The following is a 13,318-nucleotide window of genomic DNA, read 5'->3' as shown; positions in this document are numbered from 1 at the left end:
ATTTTAATGTTTTGTTTGTATGCGACCTTTCCTGAGAGTAGGCGGTCCTAACTTGGATTCCGAAGTTAATCAACGTTGAGCCCTTTCAATCGTAAATAGTTTTTAAAGAGCTAATGATTTAAAACTTTTTAAATGAAATATTTTATGAAAGAATTTCTTTGAATAGTCTTCGTACTGTTTTCAAAGATGAACTAACGTTTAGTTTATTTATGCTACGCAGTTTGCGCTCTATCGTTACGATAGAGAGAGAGTGTATCACGGTTTCACTTTGCAGAAAGAGTAAATCGATTCTGACGTTTTGTTCATTCTTCTTTCAAAGCTTGAATGTTTTAAATTCTATTTTAAAGGAACTTTTTAATTGAAAAACCTTTCAGTTTTTTCCTTTGGTCAAATAACATGTTTTTTTGACGAAACGTAATTGGGCTCTTCTCTTAGGTGCGAAATCAATAGAGAAAGAGAGAGAGAGATAGAGACGGAGGGAGAGAGAGGAGAGAAAACGTTCCGTTCAAGCGGGTAACGTTGTTCTCGAGTTACTCTCGTCCCTAGTCTCTGTACGGGGAGAAAGGATAAAACGTTTTTAGTTTTATTCTCGTCCCCAGGCAATGTACGGTGAGAGATTGAAAACGTAGTTTTGAATGAACTAGTATTTATTCTCTTCCCCAACCACTGAATTTTTTTATCTTAAAAGATGTTTACTGTTTTTTTTTTTTTCTTTTTTTTTGCTGGTATTAATGTGCTTGCATTATACGACTGATTTCGCATTTACTACCTTTTGATGAGGGTAGAATTGCGTGCTTCAGGTAGAAAGCAGTAAAAGTTTCGATTTCAGTGAAATAAGTGCAAAACAGAAAATCGTAGTGATAAAGTGATATTGCGCAAAGTGTTACAGTTTTGCGTCCGAGGGTTCGTCTGTTCGTGCCTGTCGTTCACCTAGTCCGGGACCTCTTGCAAGCTCCCAAGCCCAGGGGAGAAGTAATGTCGTACGACTTATGGGTTCGAGAGGCCTCGATCAGCGAACAGACGTTTCCCTCTATGGTATCGGGTGTATCTTACCAAGATCTCCCCTACCATAAGGCGAGAGAGACAATTTTCTCCTCGTCATCCGAAGGCTTTTCGCATAAGAAACCTGAAACAAGGTTTCGAGGCCCTTAAGCGAAAGTCAGTCCTTTCAGGACAGGTCCAGCGTCCTGGTTGCAGCCATTAGGACAGCTCTGACCCTATGCAGTCATCGGAAAACTTCTCTCCGCCTAACAAAAGCGTAACACAGACTCCGAGAGTCTTTTTTGTTGGCAAAGTGTTGCGGTCACAGACGTTACCCTCGTCTCTTACCGCAACCATTTCCGTTGATCCTTAATGGGTTGTACGGCAAGACATGCAGAATATGCTTGCCTCCCTTACGGAAGACTATTCTGCCGATTAGTCCGTTGAGCCTAGCCGTTTATCGCATCGATATCCTGGCTTTCAGCCAACCTAACGTTCCTTTGTGCATCCTGTTGACGTTGGCGTAGTTAAGTCACGTCAGTCAGGTTGTTTAGAACCACACTCGATGCGGTCTCGTGTGGTTTTTCAGCCACATTTGGACGTTAGGCCACTTGCTGATGCTCCTGTTGACGTTCAGGACGTTCGCTAACAATCGGAGTTGACTTGTTTTGACGCTGTGCGTCAACCTCCGCATTCTAGAGTTGTTTTGACTGCTCAGTCTAGGCAGTCAAAGCAGTCTCGAGTGGACGCTGTGCATCCTCACGCACCTGTTGTTGTTGACAGTTCACAGACTGTCAAGCAGTTACATGACGTTGCGTCCTGGTCCGCTACTAATGCACCAGTGCGTGTGGACTCTGCTTGTAAAGCATTGCCACCACGGTAGGTCTCTCCCTTGCTTGAGACTCGGCTATTATCGGACAAGGTTCCTTTAGATGAGGAAGTTGCTGTTCCCCCTCCTACTGATATTCCTTTGAGGACTCTGTCAGACGGAGAGGAGCCTAAAGCTGCTTAGCCCTCTATGGACTTTAATTAAATCATGCTGATTTTTTAAGGATCTTTGTCCGGATCTTTTTGTAACTGCTGCTCCTCGTTCGCCTAAACGTCAGAGCTTACACTAGGCCTAGCTACTTCGAAGCCGTTGTTTATAAGCTAGTGCTCTCTCGCTCTCCTAGAGAGCTTTACGTTTGCTAGGCGACTGGTTTATCACCAGGAGGAGTTTGGGGGATACTGCCTTTGCTTTCCCTTCTTTTAAACTGGCTTATAGAGCGAGAGTCTGATATGACACGAGAGTAGTTCTCGGCTTGGGAGTTCCTGCCTCTGCCCAGATAGACTTCTCAAATCTCGTAGACTCTCCCTGGCGCCTGGCCAGGAGACGCTCCAAGTTTTTTACAGGTCAACTTCACTGCTGTTTTCGAGCCTTTGAAGTTTTGCTGTACAATTATGTCATGCATAAACAAGGCTTTCAGGGATGGAAAGCGGTACCGCCTCAGTCGCTAACCCCGTTTGTTGCCGCACCTGCTCCCGTAGACCCTAAATGGGCTTTGCTGCAAGACATGCAGTCCAAGCTTGCGTCCTTGATAGAGGACTTTAATGCGGAGAAGGTTGCTGCTGAACCTTCTGGCCAACAACCTTCCAAGCGGTCGGTTGTGCGTCCTGTTGACGCTGAGGTAACCTTCTCGCGTCTACCAGTTGAGGTGGTTCCTCCACCGATGCGACCCAGTGTGGATTGCCAGCCGCACGTATACGTTAAGCGACGCTCGGAGGTGGTTGTTTACGTTCAGGACGTTCAACAACCATCAGAGGTGACTTGTTTTGACGCGGTGCATCAACCTCCGCAACCCGGTATGGTGTTGACTGCACAACCCAGACGGTCTAGACAGTCTCGGGTGGACGCTGTGCTTCCTCGCGCACCCATGGTTGTTGACAGTTCACAGACTGTGCAGCAGTTCCATGACGTTGCGTCCGGCTCCGTCACGCATGCACCAGTGCGACCGGACTCAGCGAGCCAGACGTTGCCCACTCCGTTGCCGTTTCCTCATCAGTTTTCGGATGAGGAACTATCTGATGAGGACGTTGCTGAACAACAAGACGATCAGCCCCCAGAATAGATCAAGCCCTGCTATCCATCCAGAAGATGCTGAAGAAGGAACGCTGCTCAGTCAGGCTGTGGATGAGTCTGGTGGGGACACTGTCATCCCTGGAACAGTTTGTATCCCTATGAAGACTACACCTCCGTCCTCTTCAATACCATCTGGCTTTTCACTGGAAAAAGGACAAGACGCTAGAAGCGGTCTCGATCCCGATTTCCGGAAAGATAAAGTCTTGTCTGACTTGGTGGGAGGACAATATCAACCTAAGAGAGGGTCTTCCCCTGGCTGTTCAGACTCCCCACCACGTTCTCTTCTCGGACGCATCGGACTTGGGCTGGGGCGCGACACTGGACGGTCGGGAATGCTCAGGTCTGTGGAACTCGAGTCAGAGGAGCATGCATATCAACTGCAAGGAGCTGTTGGCAGTTCATCTGGCCTTGAAAAGCTTCGAGTATCTCCTTCGAGGCAAAGTGGTGGAAGTAAACTCGAACAACACCACGGCCTTGGCGTACATCTCAAAACAAGGAGGTACCCACTCACTGACGTTGTACGAGATCACAAGGGACCTGCTCATCTGGTCAAAAGGTCAAGACATCTCCCTAGTAACGAGGTTCATCCAAGGCGACTTGAACGTCATAGCAGATTGTCTCAGTCGGAAGGGGCAAGTAATTCCAACCGAATGGACCCTCCACAAGGATGTGTGCAAGAGACTTTGGGCTACTTGGGGTCAACCAACCATAGATCTCTTTGCAACCTCGCTGACCAAGAGGCTTCCAATCTATTGCTCTCCAGTCCCGGACCCAGCAGCAATACATATAGATGCCTTCCTCCTAGATTGGTCACATCTGGATCTCTACGCATTCCCACCGTTCAAGATTGTCAACAAGGTACTGCAGAAGTTCGCCTCTCACGAAGGGACAAGGTTGACGTTAGTTGCTCCCCTCTGGCCCGCGAGAGAATGGTTCACCGAGGTACTTCGATGGTTAGTAGACGTTCACAGAAGTCTTCCTCTAAGGGTAGACCTTCTACGTCAGCCACACGTAAAGAAGGTACTCCAAAGCCTCCACGCTCTTCGTCTGACTGCCTTCAGACTATCGAAAGACTCTCGAGAGCTAGAGGCTTTTCGAAGGAGGCAGCCAGTGCGATTGCTAGAGCAAGGAGAGCGTCTACCATTAGAGTCTACCAATCGAAGTGGGAAGTCTTCCGAGACTGGTGCAAGTCAGTTTCTGTATCCTCGACCAGTACCTCTGTAGCTCAAATAGCTGATTTTCTCTTATACCTGAGAAAAGGACGATCCCTTTCAGCTCCCACTATCAAGGGCTACAGAAGCATGTTGGCATCGGTCTTCCGGCATAGAGGCTTAGATCTTTCCAACATAAAGATCTGCAAGACCTCCTCAAGTCTTTTGAGACCACCAAGGAGCGTCGTTTGGCTACCCCTGGATGGAATTTAGACGTGGTTCTAAGATTCCTCATGTCAGACAGGTTGGAGCCGTTTCAATCAGCCTCCCTGAAAGATCTCACTCTTAAGACTCTTTTCCTGGTATGCTTAGCCTCGGCTAAAAGAGTCAGTGAGATTCATGCCTTCAGCAAGAACATCGGATTTTCGTCGGAAAAAGCCACTTGTTCGCTGCAACTTGGTTTTCTAGCCAAAAATGAGCTGCCTTCTCGGCCTTGGCCTAAATCTTTCGATATTCCCAGCTTATCGGAGATCGTAGGCAATGAACTAGAAAGAGTCTTATGCCCTGTTAGAGCTCTTAAGTTCTATTTAAAGCGTACTAAACCTTTACGAGGCCAATCTGAAGCTTTATGGTGTTCAGTTAAGAAACCATCCTTGCCTATGTCAAAGAATGCTTGGTCATACTTTATCAGATTGTTAATACGAGAAGCTCATTCACATCTGAGTGAGGAAGACCGAACTTTGCTTAAGGTGAAGACGCACGAAGTTAGAGCTGTAGCAACTTCCGTGGCCTTTAAGCAAAATATATCTCTGCAAAGTATAATGGACGCAACCTATTAGAGAAGCAAGTCAGTGTTCGCGTCATTTTACTTGAAAGATGTCCAGTCTCTTTACGAGAACTGCTACACACTGGGACCATTCGTAGCAGCGAGTGCAGTAGTGGGTGAGGGCTCAACCACTACAATTCCCTAATTCCATGTCCTTTTAATCTGTCTCTTGAAATGTTGTTTTTTATGGGTTGTCCGGAAGGCTAAGAAGCCTTTCGCATCCTGGTTGATTTGGCGGGTGGTCAAAGTCATTTCTTGAGAGCGCCCAGATTAGGGGTTTGATGAGGTCCTGTTGTATGGGTTGCAGCCCTTGATACTTCAGCTCCTAGGGGTCTGTCAGCATCCTAAGAGGATCGCGAGGCTCCGTAAGGAAGACGTACTTATAAGGCAGAGTAATCGTCTAAGTCGACTTCCTTACCAGGTACCTATTTATTTTGTTTTTGTTATTTTGATAACTTCTAAAATGAAATAAAAACTCTTAGCTCATAAGATGTAAACATATTTAACTGGTCTCTACCCACCACCCTGGGTGTGAATCGGCTATATATTCACCGGCTAAGTTAAATATTTAAAAATGATATTTTAATTATAAAATAAATTTTTGAATATACTTACCCGGTGAATATATAAATTAAACGACCCTCCCTTCCTCCCCAATAGAGACACAGTGGGATGAGAAGAAATTGAGTCTTTCTTTACATAGAGTATGGTATCTGGCCGACAGTTGGCGCTGTGGGCACACCCGCAACCTGTATAGCGATCGCTGGCGAGTTTTTTGTACAGTTTTTTGTCTGTCGAGCAACAGAGTTGCAGCTATATATTCACCGGGTAAGTATATTCAAAAATTTATTTTATAATTAAAATATCATATTATATAAAATGGGGAGAAAAAATATAACTCTCTCTCTCTCTCTCTCTCTCTCTCTCTCTCTCTCTCTCTCTCTCTCTCTCTCTCTCTCTCTCTCTCTCTCTCTCAACAAATGTAGATTTGCCATTGGATTATTTTGATTTAATTATGCATGCTTGAACCATTTTCTTTTAGAAGGTTTATTTCAATGAAGAAATATAAGTAAATTACAGTTAACAAAGAATTATCAGTAACTTCCTTATCAACGAAAAAATGAAAATATTTTCTTAAAGGAATCTTTTCAAAATTACCATCTTTTGATATGAAATTTGTACATATATAATTATCTCAACTCTTGATACTGTGCATTATGTGTAGTGTAGCAGTTTAAAGCAAACATTTGACCATATCCGGCCCCTTCCTCGTAAATTACTCAAAGCTGGCAACAGCTGAAAAATATGGTGAGACATATTTCTTGTTTTCATCTTATGCGATGCTTAAAGAGATTTATTATGAGAGATTTATTTAGAATTTTCCTTTTAGGAATAAGGGAGATAGAGGAAAACATTGATTTGTGAAACAAAGTGACGCTGTACTGTATCTGCTTACAACAGCCAGGTGGCAGTGATATCACACAGAATTATTTTTCTACGTAGAATATAAATTCTACTTAAGATTTGGATGTGGTGTCCTTTTAATTTTATCTAATATTTAATCTAAAATGCTTGTATTGATATATTTTGCAGGCAGGAATAAAATATTATTAAAAGGAAATAATAGGCTGAAAATATTGTAGATAAGATATTTGAAAAGAGATGTTAATTTTAATATACGTAACATAAGGATTCTTACACACACACACACACACACACAGAGGGGGGGATATGTACACATCATTTCTCCTGAGAGAGAGAGAGAGAGAGAGGGGGGGGGGAATATGTTCACAGATCAGTGGGAGCATTTCTCCAGACAGACTGACCGTTCCTTACAAAATTATTTTTACCTAAAGGTTTGGCATGATCATTATTTAGATATATTTAACTACAAAACAGCATTATTATTATTATTATTATTATTATTATTATTATTATTATTACTACTAGCTAAGTTACAACACTACAGTAGTTGGAAAAGCAAGATGCTATAAGCCCAAGGGCTCCAACAGGAAAGAATAGTCCAGTGAGGAAAGGAAATAAGGTGATAAATAAAACTCCAAGAGAAGTATTGAATAATTTAAGTATTTTAAGAACAATAACAACTTTAGAATATATCTTTCATATATAAACTATAACTACTTCAGTAAAATAGGAGAAAGTAAATAGAATGTGTGCCTGAGTGTACTCGCACGCAAGTTTACCAAACAATTCTTGTTTGCTTAAGTAATTAACTTTCCCCTTGGTAAAAGTAGAAGAGGCACTTTATCTATGGCAAGCAGCTTTTCTTAGAGAAGGGTACTCCAAAATTAAATCATTGTTCTGTAATCTTGGGTAGTGCCATAGACTGTACCATGGCCTTCCACTGTCTTAGGGTAGAGTTCTATTGCTAGAGAGTACACTCAGGCACACTATTCTGTTCTCTTTCTCTTCCTCTTTGTTTTATTAAAGTATTTATGGTTCATATACGAAAGATTTATTTTAATGTTGTTGCTGTTCTTAAAATATTTAAATTGTTCAATTTTTCATTACTTCTCGTAGTTTATTTCCTTACTTCCTATCCTCACTGGGCTATTTTTTCTGTTGGAGCCCTTGGACTTAAAGCATCTTAATTTTCCCACTAGTGTTGTAGCTTAGCTAATAATAACAATAACAATAATTCTGTTTTTAGTTAAATATACTGTGTATAAATAATGGTCATGTCAAGCCTTTGGGCAAAAACAATTTTATATGGGAAAAATTGGTCATTCAATGTTTGTACTCTTCAATCTGTTTAAATCATTGAAAGAGACACAGTATGTGTCACAACTGAAATGGTGTGGACGTTTGTTGAAGAAGATGGTGAGGAGGTAGTGAGGAGAGTTTCTCGTTAAGAGAAGATGATCAGAGGCAGGCAGAGAATTAGATGACTATATAAGGTAAAGGATGATATGGAGAGAAGAGGCTTGGTGGAAGAGGATGTCTTTGTTAAAAGACAACTGTAACATAGAGATAAAAGTGGGAAAGAAAAGGGTATGTCAATGGTACAGTAGTGTGAGGAAGAGGGGGTCTAAACTTTGTGGTCTATTTACCATGAATTGTGACAACCTATTACTTAACAAAGCAACTACTTTTCATTTTGTCAGACTACTAATGAATGCGTTTTTACTATTTCATGTGAGAAGTCTAAACATAATCCTAGATAGTTGAGGAAACAAAGGTAGTGACTTCTTGATAACATTTCTAATTTATTGCAGATAATCCTTCAGTATTCTGGATCATGATGGGGTGATGGGAGATTAGTCCTGCATAGCCCTCGATCAACTTATTGCAGATAATCCTTCAGTATTTTGGATCAAGATGGATTGGTGGAAGATAACAGCCCTGCATAGCCCTTGATCAACTTCGGCGATCCATCAAATTTCTATAATTTACCCTAATTTAAGTCTTGTGCCATCTAAAGGTTAGGGTATCATTTATAGAAATAAGCAGTACCACTCAGTGTCTCACATCTATGTTAGGATTTTACTAAAAGCACCACCTTCCCTTCTCGTACATCTCATAACCTTACTCTTATCCACATAAACTCAACTTCCTTCTCTCACACACCCTTCCAAATTCTGTCACTAATCGGCCAAGCTTCTCTTCCGTGTTTGCAACCAGTACAGTATCATCTGCAAACAACAACTGATTTACCTCCCATTCATGGTCATTCTCGTCCACCAGTTTTAATCCTCGTCCAAGCACTCGAGCATTCACCTCTCTCACCACTCCATCAACATACAAGTTAAACAACCACGGCGACATAACACATCCCTGTCTCAGCCCCACTCTCACCGGAAACCAATCGCTCACTTCATTTCCTATCCTAACACATGCTTTACTACCTTTGTAGAAACTTTCCACTGCTTGCAACAACCTTCCACCAACTCCATATAACCTCATCACATTCCACATTGCTTCCCTATCTATCATACGCTTTCTCCAGATCCATAAATGCAACATACACCTCCTTACCTTTAGCTAAATATTTCTCGCATATCTGCCTAACTGTAAAAATCTGATTCATACAACCCCTACCTCTTCTAAAACCACCCTGTATTTCTAAAATTGTATTCTCTGTTTTATCCTTAATCCTATTAATCAGTACTCTACCATACACTTTTCCAACTACACTCAACAAACTAATACTTCTTGAATTACAACACTCGTGCACATCTCCCTTACCCTTATATAGTGGTAAAATACATGCACAAACCCAATCTACTGGTACCATTGACAACACAAAACACACATTAAACAATCTCACCAACCATTCAAGTACAGTCACACTCCCTTCCTTCAACATCTCAGCTCTCACACCATCCATACCAGATGCTTTTCCTACTCTCGTTTCATCTAGTGCTCTCCTCACTTCCTCTATTGTAATCTCTCTCTCATTCTCCTCTCCCATCGCCGGCACCTCAACACCTGCAACAGCAATTATATCTGCCTCCCTATTATCCTCAACATTCAGTAAACTTCCAAATTATTCCGCCCACCTTTTCCTTGCCGCCTCTCCTTTTAACAACCTTCCATTTCCATTTTTCACTGTTTCTTCAATTCTTGAGCCAGCCTTCCTTACTCTCTTCACTTCTTTCCAAAACTACTTCTTATTTTCTTCATATGAATGACCCAATCCCTGACCCCACCTCAGGTCAGCTGCCCTCTTTGCCTTACGTACCTTGCTCTTTACTTCCACATTTTTCTCTATATTTTTCATACTTCTCTATACTATTACTATGCAGCCATTCTTCAAAAGCCCTCTTTTTCTCTTCCACTTTTACCTTCACTCCTTCACTCCACCATTCACTGCCCTTCCTCATGCTGCCTCCAACAACCTTCTTGCCACACACATCACTTGCAATCCCAACAAAATTTTCTTTTACTAACTTCCACTCCTCTAAATTACCAGTTTCTCTTACTTTCATTTCGTCATATGCCATTTTCAACCTTTCCTGATGTTTACTTTTTACCCCAGGTTTTATTAGCTCTTCAACCCTCACTAGCTCCCTTTTACATCCACCTACTCTATTCCCAACTTTTAAACTGTTGAAAAATCTTTTGAGATCTCGTAGGTAAAGGAAGCAACATCTTCTAGATAGGATTTGAGAAACATATTGCAGTGGCCTTGTGGTAATGTCCTTGCCTGGTGATTGCCAGAAAATAGATTTGTTTTGTCTGATAAAAGCCATTAAGAATAATTTTTTGTGCAAAACTGTGGACGTTAGAGGTAGTATTCCTAATTTGTTTTTCTGGTATTAGAGTCCAAAATTGGCCTGTCCAAAATTGCAATGCCATTTTTTTTAAGATTTTGTGTGTCAAAATGTTCAAAGAATTGGATCAAAGTGTAATGAAAGCCTTGAAGGTTAAGGTTCCTTAAATTGTAAGGCAGTGGCAGCTCTTAATTTCTGCACAAGTCTCCTTTTGCTATGCCTCACTGTGAAGAATGCTGATTTGCTTATGATTGTGGGCTTTGGGACCTTTATTTTAATACTCACTATAGGGATTGGTTGAATTCTGTTTCTCTTGATTGCCATGGCTCAAGAGCTTTGGACTTTGCCTCCAAATCAGGCTTAAAGTAGATAAGTGAAGCTACTCACTGGTGTGGTAACTCTTATACCTTGTATACACCAACTTCACTGGTGTTTTGGCAAGTAAGGTTGATTCTCCAATTAGGACGTCTGATCATGGCTTGATTTCATTAGTAATTAAGACTTAGCAGCCTGTCCCTGATGTGTCATATTTATGTAAAATAGATAAGAAATCTTGGGCAGATTGGAATGGCCTTTCGAGGGATCTTTTGCATTTGAATTGATCACATTTGCATAGAAGTATTGAGCCTGTTGTTCTCTTGAATGAGAATCTGGTCAACATAATTGATAGGCCTATACCTTCTTGTTTGGTACTAAGTGAAAAACAAACCAGTGTTCAATGATGATTGTAGACTTGCTTATTTGGAGAAGCAGGAGGCCTATCATCTTTGGAAGGATAATAGTTAAGAGCTTTTGCTCAGAGTTTAGTTTTCACATGAAAAGGAATACAATTTAATCATAAAAGAATTCCTTTCTGGTATAACCCAGGAACATGAGTGGTCGGCTACCCTTAAATCTGCACTTTCTGCTGTTGATGTAACAATTCCTCCTTTACTTAAACCAGATGGCCCTGTCACCCGCAGTCCAAAGGAAAAGGCAACCCTTTTGGCTAATGTGTTTGACAGTAAGCACAGTAATGAGAAACTATCTTCCTCATTATTGTTTTTCCGAGGCTAAACTTTCTAGTTTAGCTGTTCGGTCCATTGAAATTAAAATACTCTTAATGGACCTTGATCCTTACGAAGGTGTAGACTCAAATGGTATTTTTTAGCTCTGCCAACGAAGTGGGGAAGAGGTTAGGCTTTTGCCTGTTTGCTTGTTTGTAAACAACTACTTGGCCACACTTTTACTCATAGCGTAGTGGAACTTTCAGGGATTAATTGTTATATTGAGATGTGGAAATGATTCAATTTTGAAAGCTCTACTGTAGGTCAAAGGTCAAGGTCGACTGAATTAACCCCAACCTTAACCCCAATTTTGTCCATGGTTGTCACATACTTCAAATACCCTTATGGTTTAAATTTAATCTGGGAAAGACAAGTTGGTTTTGAGAAATGAGCTGCCGTGCTTTTCTATTTTTTTTTTTCTTTATAAAGACCACTAATTTCTTAGCTCCTAAGTTGTTTATTATTTTCTGCAAGTTAGCAAGAACAGGTTCTAGCCCTGCTGATTACTGCCCAATTTTCATAACTCCATATCTAAATTTTTTTAATGCCTTTTGGCAAAATATTCTAATAGGTTTGTTGAAGGTAATCGCCTGTTCCCTAGTTTGCAGTTTGGTTTTCGCAAAGGTCTTGGAGCATGTGAAGCCCTATTTAAAATTTCCAATGCTGTACAGAAATCCTTTATTGTGTTCAGGAAGTTCATATGATTTACCTTGTGGTGCTGCTTTTGGCCGTGTTAACCATGAAGCCTTTATTTTCAAGCATATTGTAAAGAGTAACTGGTAATGGGCACCATTGTGAGTATAGGAATGGGATATTTCATGTTCCTTAGGGTAGTGTTCTTGGCCTATTATTCTTCACAAAATATACTCAGATGTGGTATGGCTTAGAAAATAGCTTGTTGCATATGATGCTACTCTTTGCCTCGGTTGCTTTTCCTGAATGTAGATCTGGGTTGGCTGAATTCCTTAATAGAGATCTAGCTAAAATTAGTGCATGGTGCTAATTATGGGACATGAAGTTAAATCCTAACAAAATTCGAAGTATGATTGTATCCAGATCTCGGGATTGATAACGTTTCTTTAACTCTACGACTTTTTAAAATATTAGGTGTGATTCTTGATTGTTAATTTACTTTGGGGAAACATATTTAGTCTGTTTCTTCTTCAGTTGCACAAAAAATAGGCTTACTTAGGAAGTTTTCCGATTTTTGGTGATCAATCTGTTCTGAAGAAATGTGTTTAATTCTCCTCTCTGGTCCTCACCTTCTGATTCTGATCTGGATTTGTTAGACAGACTTCGCCATATTAAATTTCTTATTCATGGTCTAGATATTAAACTGATATCATCATTCAGTTACCATAGTTCTTTATACATGTCGCATAAGATGTTTCATAATTTTGACCATCTTTTGCATTCATACCTTGCCAGACTATACCATCCTGTATGCAATACTAGGTATGCTGTTAATTCTAATTGTCATGCCTTCATCATAAGGCTATGTTGAAGAGGCTGACATAAGTGTTTCCATAGTTTATGTAGGACAGATCTACAGTCATTTAACATTGTTTTTTGAGATATATATTCTGTAAATATCTTTTCATATAAAGTAGTTCATTAACTTATTTTCATTCCTTTGTGGGCTATTTTTCCCATTTAGCCCTTGGGCTTACAGCATCTTGCTTTTCCAACTAGGGTTGTAGTTTATTTAGTAATAATGAGGATAATTTTTGGGTTTAGTTGATTGATATATTTAAAAATTCTGGTTTTAGTTATATGGTGTTGAGGTACATTGGTATGTAATTAGGAAAATTTTAATTGTTTATATTATGTTTAAGTTATAAATTACCTTGGTTTCCTTCTCTAGAAGTCAGTTATAAATGGAAATTTTTAGCCTGATGTTGATAATCTGTACATTTCCACCCTCCTTCCCATGGACTTATGTCTAGACGATACAAAATAGT

The 13,318-nt window shown here is 40.6% G+C and overlaps 1 long non-coding RNA gene across 1 annotated transcript in view; it reads left to right on the top strand.

The window, feature by feature from the left end:
- LOC137629504 (uncharacterized) overlaps positions 1 to 10,825 on the top strand; it is a 66,420-nt gene extending 55,595 nt beyond the window's left edge. The window contains exon 4 of the long non-coding RNA XR_011041522.1: positions 8,314 to 10,825. This is a non-coding gene — a long non-coding RNA (uncharacterized lncRNA). The remainder of the gene's footprint in view (positions 1 to 8,313) is intronic.
- Positions 10,826 to 13,318: the final 2,493 nt, after the last annotated feature.

This window comes from Palaemon carinicauda, chromosome 37 (genome assembly GCF_036898095.1).
Source record: "Palaemon carinicauda isolate YSFRI2023 chromosome 37, ASM3689809v2, whole genome shotgun sequence".
Taxonomy (NCBI): Eukaryota; Metazoa; Arthropoda; class Malacostraca; order Decapoda; family Palaemonidae; genus Palaemon; species Palaemon carinicauda.
The sequence above is the reverse complement of the archived record's forward strand: the minus strand, read 5'-3'. Positions and strand labels throughout refer to the sequence as shown.